Here is a 14,055-nt window from a genome sequence, read left to right as displayed (position 1 = left end):
AGTATAATTTTGCTTGTGATCACCCAGGTGTTTATTTGTATATTTGGGTAGTGATAAAGAGGACAAACATTGTGACATGGAATGGGTCCTTTCAAAGGAATTAAAAAATGCCACTGAGATTGTGCTAAGATTGTACTAAAAGATCTATAAACAGCTCAAAGAAGCACTTTCTCCATAACTCTTTCTTTTGCCTACTGTTCAATATTGTGATTGCCTATGAATATGTCACTCTCCTCCTGTACTATGAATTCCTCAAAGGCAAAATCTAAGTCTTGACCTAATTCACCTGCACTTTATGTCAGTACACTCAAGGGGGATGTGTGGATGGCAGGAAGGCAGCTAGGCAGGCAACAATTACAGAGCATGAAGAAAACAGATCAAATGCAAAGCAGAATTCTGTGCAAAACAGAATTCTCTGTTTTCCTGCTTTATGTTATTTACTTTTGCAAGCCTCTCGTTGCCTGTGGCACTTCTTTTCTCTGTCATTCTTCTTCCATGATTTCACAGTATCAAAGGCATCTGCATTTTGGCTTATTAGTAACTTTCAGCAAAGTTTACTTGGATTACTACAAAGCTTTTCTAAATGCTTTCCCTTCCGCCTTTGATTCTCCACAGTTGTTTATCCACTTAAATCGGATTATGCCGTTACTCTTAGAAGACCCTAACAGCTTCCTATCTGATTGAAGGTAAAAGCCAAAAATGTGCCATGTCCTTCATATTCTCCTCTTCTATCTTTTCCTGCCTCTGCTGCCACTGTCTGTCTCCATTATGCACTGGCCCAGTCTTCTTGCTATTCCCACTATTCGCGGAACTTATCCCAGAGTGGGCCCTCCACCTTTGCCGTTTTCTCTTCCTTAAATACTCTTCCCCAGATACCTATATGGCTTTTCCTCATGTGTATATAGGTCTCTGCTTTAAGATAACCTGAATTAAGTGTTGCCTGATACTCTGAAATAGCAGCCCACTCTATCACTAGCCCACCATGTCCACTCTAATATGCTTAACATTTTTTCATATCACTTAACATTTATCATCTGTGACACTCAGATCTGTCCAGTGGTGTATGTAATCTCCATGAGGGCAAATTTAATGTTTTGTTAACTGCTCTATCCACAATGTCTAGAATAATATCTGTCAGTCAGTGAGCACAGAAAATGTTTTGAATGCATATATAAATGAATAAGAAAGGAGGTCTTATCGCTTGTATTCAGAATCATTCATAAATTTCAACGAAGCTTTGCTCAGATGCCCTTTTCTTCTCCAGTGTACATGCTTTTCTAAAAACACTCTTTTCTCTATAGTCTCAAAGCCACTTTAAAATCTCCTTCTGTTGCAAAAGCTAAAAAAAATTGTGCTTCATCAACATTGATGTGAGTCAGAAGTATGTGCTTCCTGTGAAAAAATGTCATCAACAGCATCACAACAGACACTACCAATAACAACAGCTAACATTTGCATAGTGGGAGAACGGGCCCTGTTCTAGCTGCCTTACAGATATTGACTGACTTTATCTTTACAAACATTGGTTAATTACATACTATTATCAGCCTTATGTTACACAAGAGGAAAGAAGGCACAATATGGGGGGCATTTCTTTCTTTCTTTTTTTTAACATTTAAAACTTGCTGTCTTTACAGCTTTATCGAAGTATAATTGACATATGATAAGTTGCACATACTTAAATTGTACAATATGATACATTCTGACATATGTATATACCTGTGAAAACATCACCGCAGCCAAGGTAAAAACAGATCCATCGCCCTTCAGTTTTCACATCCCTTTTTGAAATTCCTCCCCTTTACTCCTCCTACCAGATCCTTAGGCATCCACTGCCTTGATTTCTCTCACTGTAAGTTACTTTGCATTTTCTAGACATTTACATAAATGAGATAACTCAGCATGCACTCTTATCTGTCTGTCTTCTTTCACTCAGCATAATTATTCTGAAACTCATCCATATTGTATCAATGTGTCATTCTTTTTTATTGTTTAAAATATTCCTTTATTATCTTTTTTAATATCCGTAGATACTTAGTGGTGTCCACTGTCTCATTCTTGATATTAGTACATTGTGTCTTGTTTCTTTCTTTTTTTCCTCAGGGTGGCTGGGGATTTATCAGTGTTATTGATCTCAACAAACCAGCTGTTGGCATCATTGATTTTTCCCTATTGTTGTTCTGTGTTCTATTTCATTGTTTTATGTATTGATACATATTATTTCCTTACTACTGTTTTCTTTGTTTTTTCAGGTGGTAACCAAGGTTACTGAGTTATGACTTTTATTTAAAAAAAAAATTATTTTAGAAACAGGGGGAATAAGTGCAGTTTTATAACATAGGTGAGCATAGTAACCAATAGATAGTTTGTTTTCCATCTTTTCTCCCCTCCTTCTCCATTATTGTATTCCCCAGTGTCTATTGTTCTTATTTTTATGACCATGTGTATCCAATGCTTAGCTCCCACTTATAAGTTAGAACATGCAGTATTTAGTTCTCGGTTTCTGTGTTTGCTTAGGATAATGATTTTCAGCTGCATCCATGTTGCTCCAAAGGATATGATTTTGTTCTTTCCTATAGCTGGATAGTATCTCATGGTATGGGGCACGTTTCTCAAGGTAACACACTCTTAAGTAATGGAAAAGTGTAGGGGACATGGGTGTTACACAACCAAGAATTTGTGTACTTAGCAATATGTTACAACGCCTCCATGTAGAGTCCCCTTCAAATTTAGTCCATTAAGATTTTGAAATCTTTGTTCTTAGCTATGAGATAATCGTTCTACAGGAAAGCATGCACTTACAGTTGAGCCAACAAATTATAGGACATCTAGCTGGTAGCAAGAAAAATATATTTTACTAATATTTCATACCTATGTGTGACAGAGGAGAGTATTTAAAGTTGTTACACAACTCATCTTAAATGGAGTCAAAGGCTTTGATTAAACACTGGCCTTTTTGGCACTTGGAGGCCCAAACTTAGCAATAAATAAAAATAAACTCTTGATGTACTAAAAATAATTACAGTGATTAAAATTATAATGAGTGAACTATTAATACACACAAAAAACCACTCGTACATGCAAAATAATTATGAGTAAAAGAAGTGAACATTTTGCTTTATTTAACTTATAAATTAAATTAATATAAAATTTAGAAAAGGCAAATTAATGTATAGTGACAGAAAACACATCAGTAAATCAGTTGTTGCATGGTGACAGGGGGACCAAAGAATGGGAGGGAATGTAGGAAAAGGATTACAAAGGAAAGTAATGAAACTTTGTGCAGTTATGTTTATTTTCCTAATCTTAGATGAATGTATATGTCTAACTTAGAATACTGTACACTTTAAATATGTGCAATTTATTGTATATCACTTATACACATCAATAAATCTGTAAAAAATTCAAACTTATTTTCAGCGTCCTAATGATTTCTTCTCCCAAGTTTAAAAAATGATGGAGGCCAATGAACAGATAACTAGAAGAAGGTGATTCCAATCATTTGTTTCAATTCAAATTTAACAATGGTCTATAGTTTCTTTTAATATTGGATAATTAATTTAAGCACAGTAGGGTTTTTATGTTCTATTGAAAAAATTGTTGTATACTCCAAGAGCACTAAGATTACAAGAATAATTATATTTTCCTTTAAAAACTTTATATGAAATTCATTAAGAATTGATGTTTGAACAAAATGTAATGTGGAGGAGAGAGTCTAGATACATTTTTAAATGAATATTTAATTGATCCAGTGTGATTTATTATCACCTTTTCCCTAACTGCACCATAGTATCAGCCCTATCAAAAATTAAATGATTTTTGCAGACTTCAATTCTGTTACATTGATCCATTTGTTTCACTTTTCACTAATATCTCACTGGTTTATTTATTGTATGATATGGCTTGGCTATGTCCTCACTCAAATCTCATCTTGAAATGTAGCTCCTATAATTCCCCTGTGTTGTGGGAGGGACCTGGTGGGAGATAATTGAATCATGGGGGCAGTTTCTCCCATACTGTTCTTGTGGTAGTGAACAAATCTCATGAGATCTGATGAGTTTATAAAGGGTTTTCCCTTTTGCTTGGCTCTCATTTTCCCTTGTCTGCCGCCAGGTAAGATATGCTTTTTGCCTTCTGCCATGATTGTGAGGCCTCCCTAAACATGTGGAACTGAGTCCATTAAACCTCTTTTTCTTTATAAATTACCAGTCCTGGGTATGTCTTTGTTAGCAGTGTGAAAAATGAATTAATACATTGTAATATTACAATACATTACTATCTGATAGTATAGATTTTTCAATGTTGCTCTTGGTTTTCATATATAATTTTAGAATCAGCTTATCATTTTTATTAAAAGCCTGATAGGTTCTTACTGGGGTTGTAGAGAATCTGTAGTTCAACTGGAAAGCAAGTGCTGTCTTTACAGTAATGAGTTTTCCAATACTGTATTTTAACCCATAAAGATTATACCTACCTCTTTCTTTAATTTATTTTCCTAATGCTGTGTAGATTTCTGTGTAGAGATCTTGCACATATTTAGTAAGGCTTATTCAAAGATGAAAATCAAAGATAAAAGTCACAGCACTTTATAAATTGCTAGTATTAAAATAAAATTACTATTGGCAGCATCAGGAGACAGACAAAGTCCTAATCAGACAGGAACAGGTCCCCAGTAAAAGTCAACCTTCAAGTCAAGGACGGTATAAAGTCTGAAAACTGCTATCAGTTCTGGATAGAATCCACGGATCACAGTGAGAAATTCCATCTCCATCTTACCCACGCTCTCCATTGGTTCTTTTTGAATTATGTCTTTTAACTAATCAAATGGTGCCTTTTCCAAGCCCACCCGTAAACCAATCAGCATACATTCCCCCATTCTAAGCCCATAAAAACCCTGGAGAAAGCGCCTCACAGAGGGCTACCCACTTTTAGTTCCCCTCTTGCTATGAAGAGCTTTTCTTTTGCTCAATAAATCCTACTCTGCCTTAATCCCTCTCCTGTGTCCGCATTCCTTATTCCTCTTGGTCATAAGACGAAAACCTGAAACTCGCCAGGTGAGAGAGAAAGAGCTGGTAAGCTCCTCCTCACCGAGCTGCGGGCAGCAGAAGTAGAAGAGCTGAAACGTGCCTGCCTGCTGAACTATGGGAGTATAAAAGCCACAATAGTATTGTATTGAGCAATAATACAATGATAGTATTGAGTAATAATCTAATTCTTATATTCCTCATGTACAAAATCATGATGCTTGCGAAAATAATGCCAGTTTTCTTCCATTGCAATACAGATACTAGGTTGGTGCAAGTGTAATTGTGGTTTTTGCCATTACTTTTATTGACAAAACTGCAATTACTTTTGCACCAGACTAATAACTTGTATTTCTTTTTCTCAACGTCTTCATAGGCTGTTTTCCAATGCAGTGATGAATTGGACCTGATAATGGTGGACATCTTTGTCTCCTGCCTGATCTCAAGGGAAGCACATCATTAAGAATGATGCTTTCTACACTATTTTAAGGTAATTTTTATGATTTAGGAAAAGCTTTACTTCAATAATAATTTGTTTATGATTGATATCAGTACTTTTTTTTGCATGGGTGTTAAATTTTGTTAATTTTTTTCTAAACCTTTTGAAATATTTTTATCCTGTAAATAAAGATAATTGCATTGCTGAGTTTCAATTATTACAACAAACTTTCATTTCTGAAATCCACTCTGTTTGGAGCTTGACATATTAAGCATTTTATATAGTATAAAATTAGAATGTAGTTCTCTAATATTTTTCTTTCATATTTTTGATTAAGTTCATGAGAAGATTAGTATGCATTTTCCTTTCTTATAACACACTTGTTGATTTTTGCTATCAAAGTTATTCTGGTTTTATAATGTTAATCAATAAATTCTATTTTATTTTTTTCCCTGAAAGAAAAGATGCTATTTGTTCCTTAAATGTTTGAAATAATTCAAGAAAACTACGCAAGAGTTTTACTTAATAAGTTTTCTATAACTTCTGTAATTTTTACAATAAACATAAGATTATTTGAAATTTCACTCATGTCACTTTTGTTTGTATTTTTTATGAATTTTCAATGTTTAAAATTAAGGTCTTATCAATCTTACTGGTTACAAATATCATTTTTTTTTTTGAGTCGTGTAAGTTGTCAGAATTGGATGGTTTATAAGTTGCAGGTAGTTCTTAAGCAGTGTTGGGGCTTAGCAACTGATACCCACACATAGGGCACTTTGAGGTGCTGAACTGAAGAAGCCTCAAGATCTTCCTAACTTTCCTCTACTCCTGTCTCTCCATCCTTTGTCTCTCCCAAGCACAGGATGAAGTTATTCTCCAAAGTTTCCTTATCTGCCAGAGGCTGGAAACACCAAGGAAGAAATCAATACCTCTAGTCCCTTCCCTTAGTTTTTAATAACTGGACTCATATTGTAGGAAAAAAGATTGAAGTTTGTTAGAACACCAGAACAGACTCTTGTCACAAACCATTGTCTGCTCTATGGGCCCAACAGACTTTGTCGCAGGCCATTGTAGGGTCTTCAAGCCCATTGAATTCCCCTAAAAATCATTTACTATTCCCCTAAAATTATCCATACTTTCCCGTCTCCACTTGCCCTAAGAAGGAGGGAACATAGTCACCTATACCTCATTCTGTGGTCCCATAATAATTCTGTGGTTCTCCCCCATGCACATTCATATATTGATATGACTTTTCTCTTATTAATCTGTCTTTCATCAGTTGATTTTCAGTGAACCTTCAGAAGGCTAAGAGGAAGTTTTCCACTGATCCCTACACTAGCTTCACTGAATTTCACCAGATATGTGGAAACCATTCAGTCAAAGAATCAATGGTAGCACTACATAGATTTCTGGAGCTCTTTCTCTGTATATTTCACTTTTCTCTGCCACTTTATCGGGTAAACTCTGGATACTTCAAGTTCTGTATTCTTAACTAAGGCCCACATTCTGTTTTGTTTCTTACCCTGAGCTGTAGTCCAGGAAGTGCCTCAGGCAGAAATCCATGACAATTGCAGTACTCACTTCAATTGTTTTACCTCTTTCAGAGATCACAATCCTGGGATACTGGCCGTTAAATAATTTCTGCAAACAGATATTTCCATGTATTTTCTCCAGTTTTTCCAGTTGTTTTTAAAGAGAGGGCAAGCCTAATTTTAGCCACAAATTTATGGTTAGAAGCAAAAGTCCTCATTCTATATTTTGTCACTTACTTTCCTTACATGGCAAATTTCCAGGTGTATATATCACAGATATCACTGTTCATAAAGGCAGGATTAGTTGCAGTGTTATGACTTTCTCTTTGCATTTTCCCCATAACTTCTACTTTTTAAATGCATTACATAGAGTTTTATCTTTTTTCTTTTTTTTAATTTTTTTTTTTTGGTTATTGATGGGAAATTGTATTACCTTTTATTTTAAGGAACTGGAAGAGAAAGAGTAAAGATCTTCTGTACATTCTGAATATTATTCATAGTTTCTAGTTGAATATATTCTTAATTTAATCTCTATTATTTAAAAAATGATTACATTTACATAATTTACATATAAAATAAGCTTACAAGGCTTTTAAAAAGTTCTCTCTCTACTCAACCAGTTTTCGCTCCTCTATCCATAATTTTTCCTGCGATGTGAGGACTAAGGTCTGATTTTTTATCTTGCCCAAATTCCTACCTAAGGGGTCTGAGGAGTAGTGCCCTACAAACCATAAATTCTCATCAGATGGGTTTTATTTGACCCTATATATTGTGACTTATTTTTCAATCTGATTCTGCCATAACATTATGAGACAAAGAAAAAATATTCAACCCCAAAATATGTTTCCTTGCCATACCTTGAAATTCCCCTGCAAAGTCTCTTGTGGGAGAAATCCACCTTCTATAGAGAATCCCCTTCCACCTCTGTTTTCCTTCCTTTCTTTCCAGATCCAGGGAATAATCAACTAAGAGCCAGATACCCTTTTAGGTCTGATAAAAAACATTTTACAACCTGCTCTCTCTCTCTCTGAGGTCTGCTGTCTGAGAGATTCCTCTGTACAATAAAACTTAAGTCTTCACAATCTTTTGTCTTAACCTGAATATTCCTTTCCCTTAATCCCAGGTCTTCAGATAAACTCAACCAATTGTCATCCGGAAAACATTTAAATTTACCTATAGCCTGGAAGCCCCCTGCTTTGAGTTGTCCCGCCTTTCTGAACCAAAGCAATGTATTTCTTAAATGTATTTGATTGATGCCTCATGCCTCCCTAACATATATAAAACTAAGCTGTACCCCGACCACCTGGTGCACATGTTCTCAGGACCTCCTGAGGGCTGTGTCACAGGCCATGGTCACTCATATTTGGCTCAGATTAAATTTCTTCAAATATTTTACAGTTTGACTCTTTTTGTTGACATAAGTAAGTTAGTATTTCCAGATGAGGATTAAACTTTCTTATCCCACTCTTTCTACTGCTCTCATCACCCTATTGCTTTCACTTTCCTGAATATAACCATTATATTTTTCACCATAATTATATTTAAATAAAATTCAGTTTGCTTGAATGACTACTTAAATATTGTTACATTTAAACCACAGTGTACATAATGATTACATGTTATTTTTAAAAACATTTTTAAGTGACTGCTAAAATTGTATTTATCATGAACAATACGATGTTTTGAAATATATGTACATTGTAGAATTACTAAATCTAATTAACATGTGATTGTATATTCTTTATCATGTAACATTTTGTTGTCTCTGAAGTTGAAACTTTGGCAGAGATAATTTATTGTCTACCCAAACATTGATCATTCTTTTTCTTTTTAGTAATAAAATCTGAATTTAGCCAGGCACAGCTAAATAAAAGAATTACATATTGCCAAATGCAAGTAGAAATATTTAAAACAGTAACTTATTTCAGAGTAACTGGCAACAAAGGGAGCTCCAACAACCCTTTCAAAAGCTACAGCTTGCATTTTAAGGGACTATTTAGCTATACTCCATACATTTCATGTTTTCAATATAATTAAGTTCAAGATATTCTACTTTTCTCTTGTAGTTTCTTGTATGATCCGTGTCTTATGTAGAAGTGTATTCTATAATTTTCAAACATTTGAAGTTTTCTGCATTTCTTAATGTTATCAATGTCATAATTGTGTATATTTCTGTTATCTGATCCTGATTTTCTTACAGAAAGTGAATTTCCCCCTTTTTAAGTGCATACCTCATCATCATGTATACATAAAATCATTTATATATAATCATATGTATGATTATATAAGAATTTAATACTTAGCTAACAACATTTTATTTAAAATGCAGACATTATTACAATGCCACAGCTGCCAATTGAAGAGTAGTAAATTGTAATTTTTTGAATTCCCTGCATTGTAAAAATGGTGAATAGATTAATAGCATACACATTCACTCTTTATTTCAATAAATTTTACTGAAAATTTTTTATGTGCCATACTCTCTTTAACACTCTCAAACTCTCATGATGAAAAGTCAATTTTTCCAATCAGGTAACCATAAAATAACATACTATGTGTTAGGAAGGAGATGATTGAATTTCCTGGTAGGCACATAGAACAAGTGATTAACGTTGCTAAGGGGATTTAAAAAAATCAAAGCTTTGTAGACTTTTATCAGGTTGTCCTTTGAAATCAGTAGGATTTCCTCAAATGAATAAGGGGGAGATGGGCTTTCCATGAAGTTAAATTCCATGTCCAAACCACTAAAAGTTTTATATAAGGGCTATCATATAAATTTTTTTAAAGCAATATACTGAGTCTATATTATGGTAAACATAAAACCTTGTTCTCCAACCTACATCCTTACCTCTAGCATAAGTGGTATAATTTAGTTAAATTTTATAGTTCAAAGGCCAAGAAGATGGTGTTTGGCTGTGTATTGCAAAACAAAGCTAAGTACACATGCTTCGTGGGGGAATGGTGATATGGAAATGGACAGGAATATATATAAAAATAAGCAAGTAACATCAGAAACAAACATAGCTCAAAAAATCTTCCTACACAGTCTTCAAACTGATTATTTATTTAGGTTAGAAGATTTTCTTTGAGAATGTAATGCCTGGGGACATTTCTGCCATGCATTTGGAACCATGTGCTGGCAACTTCTGAATTCAGACATTAGAGTTTTTCATAACATTACAACTGTCAGTCTTATTCAATGCAGAACCATGCTGGATTAATGGAATCATATCTGATATGTACTTTTATTTTGCAGCATGATTTCTCTTTATTAGTTTGTTATAGTGACTATTCTCATGCAGAAATTTGCATAAAAATATTTTTAACAAAACGAGAAAATGTACAATGACCTTGTTTGGAAAAAATATTGGAGATATTAATCAGGGCTTTCACAATATTTTTGTCAGTTTGTTAATATATCAAAAATGCTTCATTTTACTGAAACTTTCTGAGTGTTTAGTAAGATGCTTGTCATGGTTCTAAAAGCTCTAAGTATATTATATAACTCCATTCTTACAATATTTTATGTGTTTTTTTGCATATTGTAAGAACATGTGCAAAATGTAAAAAATTACTTAAAATAGTGTAAGAATGGAATTATATATTTAAAGACAGGTTGAGAAATTTGTATAATGACACAATTAGTAATGGATAGAATCAGGATACAAATCTAGGAAATCTGATTTTGATGTTGAAAATCTTATTCCAAGATAGTCACAGCTACCTGGGTGGGTCAATGTGCTAAGCTATGAGTCCTGCATTAGAAAGAAGTATCTGAGTATGCTTTTAAGAACTGAAGAGTAAACATGAATTAACCAGAGTACGGGCAGAGCAATCCAAATATATTTTGAGGGTCTCCGGGAATTTAAATAAATGTAGCATAGCCGGAGAAGCCTGCATGATAGCAGAAGATGATGATGAAAATACAGACAAAGTTCAGACAATACCATAATTGACACTTTGAATTTTATATGAATGACAAATCACTGGAAATTTCTAAGCAGGAAAATGTTATAATCTGAGTACTCTGTATAAAATGAAGCAGATGGAGTGGCAGTGAAGGAGGGGTGATTGGTTAGTTTCCTAAAGAAATATAAGAAGACTACCTGGCAGTAATTAACACTGAAGTTGGTAATTATGAGCATATGCAGGTATCACTCTAATTAGTGCTGTTTTCGTCCAGCAGCATTCAGCTGGTTAGGAACAGGATGAGAGATGGCCAGAGTGGCAGAGTTGGGAGAGAGGTTTGTGAGGAGGAGATGGTCGAGAGTTAAAGGGTGTTTGTGGCTATGTTTCAAGATGGTTTTTACTGAACCAAGCTCATAGAAATTTAAAGAGTTGAGGATACTGGACTTTCTGGTTATTGTGAATGTGACAGAAATGACTTTTCCCCTCTCTGAAGATTCAGCTGATTGGTCCTGTTTTTAATTTGACAAAATATAAGGTGACTAAGAGATTCATGTACTAAGGGGTTACTATGCACTGGATGAATATTTATATTATTATAATATAATTTCTTTTTACTTAGTAACACCAAAGTCACTGGTTCAATCAACAAGGTTTATTGTCTACTCCAAAAACAGGTTTTGTCTTTTCAAAATTGTTAAATTTTTAAAAGATGTTGTTTTAAATATATACTACAGAACAAAGAACCATATAATAAACTCTCTTGTACCTTTCATCTAACCTCAATAATTAGAAACTCTTGGCCAATCTTGTGTTTCTTATACCTCTATTCAACCTTCCAGATTATTTTGAAGCAGTTTAGATATAATTTTATAAGATAAGTTGCAATATTCTCTTACTTTCTCCCTATTTATCTCCTCCTAGTTTGGTCCTTTCTTTCTATTTAGTTCTACAGAGCTAATGGAACTATTATTCCACTTTTGGCAAAAGTTTAATAAGCTCTTTCTTCTAGTGCTGTTGTGATACCAGGCTTATTTTGATTTTCCTTCATAATTATGTTAATGTGGAAAAAGTTATATAACACTGTATTCCATAAAAAACTCAATTAAAAATTTAAATATGTGTGTATATGTATATATACATATATTTATATATGTACATACATTCTTGATATAATGTTTGTCCAACTTATAAATTAAAATTTGGAACAAATTTTAAATGTATGAATAAGTGAAATGTATTCATTTGAGGACAGTTTAGAAGCTTGGGTTTTATTTTGCACCTGCATACCAAGTTGCAGCTAAAATTGCACACCAAAATTTAAATAAAAACCAGAAACCAAAATTTAAAAGCTGTAGAAATTCATCTGAGCGGCAATATGTAATTAAATCCATTGATGAAATAGAAATAGATACTCTAGAGATGAGATGCACATCAGTGGGTACTTGAATGGTAACAAAAGACACCTGAAACTCCAACATAAATTCCAAAACTTTAAAGCATGTTTGTAGCTCCTTTTAGGGAGAGCTGATGGATTGTGAAGGATTCAACTAACAGACTAAAAAACACTAAATGTGTTTATTTCTATATATATATATTTTGATCCCAAGTCTAGCTTTGTCACCCAGGCTGGAATGCAGTGGCATGATCTCGGCTCACTGCAACCTCCGCCTCCTGGGTTCAAGCGATTCTCCTGCCTCTGCCTCCTGAGTAGTTGGTACTATAGACACACACCACTGCACTCGGCTAATTTTTGTATTTTTAGTAGAGACGGGGTCTCACCATGTTGGTCAGGCTGATCTCAATCTCCTGACCTCGTGATTCACCCCCTTCGACCTCCCAAAGTGCTGGGATTACAGTCATGAGCCACAGCACCCAGCCTTAAAAATTCTAAATTAAAAAAAAAAAAAAACAAAAAAAAACAGAAAAAACTGACTGGATGTGGTGGCTCACACTTTTAATCCTAGCACTTTGGGAGGCCAAGGTGGGCAGATCACCTGAGGTCAGGAGTTTGAGACCAGCTAGGCCGACATGTGAAATCCGTCTCTACTAAAAATACAAAATTAGCCGGATGTGGTAATGCATGCCTGTAATCTCAGCCACTAGGGAGGCTGAGGCAGGAGAATCACTTCAACCTGGGAGGCAGTAGTTGTAGTGAGCTGAGATCACATCATTGCACTCCAGCCTGGGTGACAAGAGTGAAACTCCAGAGGCTGGGCACCGTGGCTCAAGCCTGTAATCCCAGCACTTTGGGAGGCCGAGACGGGCGGATCACGAGGTCAGGAGATCCAGACCATCCTGGCTAACACAGTGAAACCCCGTCTCTACTAAAAAATACAAAAAATTAGCCGGGCGCCGTGGCGGGCGCCTGTAGTCCCAGCTACTCAGGAGGCTGAGGCAGGAGAATGGTGTGAACCCGGGAGGCGGAGCTTGCAGTGAGTGCCACAGCACTCCAGCCTGGGCGACAGAGCGAGACTCCGTCCCAAAAAAAAAAAAAGAGTGAAACTCCATCTCAAAACAATAATAATGACAACAATAATAATAATAACAATAATAATAACTTACTCTCGTCTGTTTTTTCTCTTAAAATGTTTGCTTCAGGACACTGACTTTCAGAACAACATAGAAGTGTATTAACTAAATACAAGGAGGTAGGTCTATTGATAGCCTTCAAAATATTCAATCCAAAAATTCTCAAATATTTTGTGCATGGATAAGTAAAGGTATACTACTTAAAAGATGAGTTCCACTGTAACATTTCGAAGGCTTGGCGTTTCAATGATAAGTTTATTAACTGAACTTAATGATGTTATTCCCATTATAATAGGAGCCTGAAGGAGCCGTTAGATCAGCTTTTGCTTTTCCTCTCTAGCAGATTGAAAGCCAGCTACTTGTGTTGACATCTTAGTCCATACATATCAACAACTGAGAATATGACACTGTAACTTATCAGTTTGTGCTCTGTGTGTTGTTTGATAAGGGTAAACTAAAGGTGTTTGATTTAGGATGCTTTATGCACTCGCTTTTTCCTATACTCAGTATTAAATGCTAGACATGACTCTTCTTAACACTGCCTATCTCTGCCTATGTAAGGGGACATACTCTGTAAGTGAACATATGGATGTATCTATGTGTGTGTGTGTATTGCAAATCC

Source organism: Macaca thibetana, chromosome 9 (assembly GCF_024542745.1).
Source record: "Macaca thibetana thibetana isolate TM-01 chromosome 9, ASM2454274v1, whole genome shotgun sequence".
Lineage (NCBI taxonomy): Eukaryota > Metazoa > Chordata > Mammalia > Primates > Cercopithecidae > Macaca > Macaca thibetana.
Note: the sequence above shows the minus strand (reverse complement) of the source record.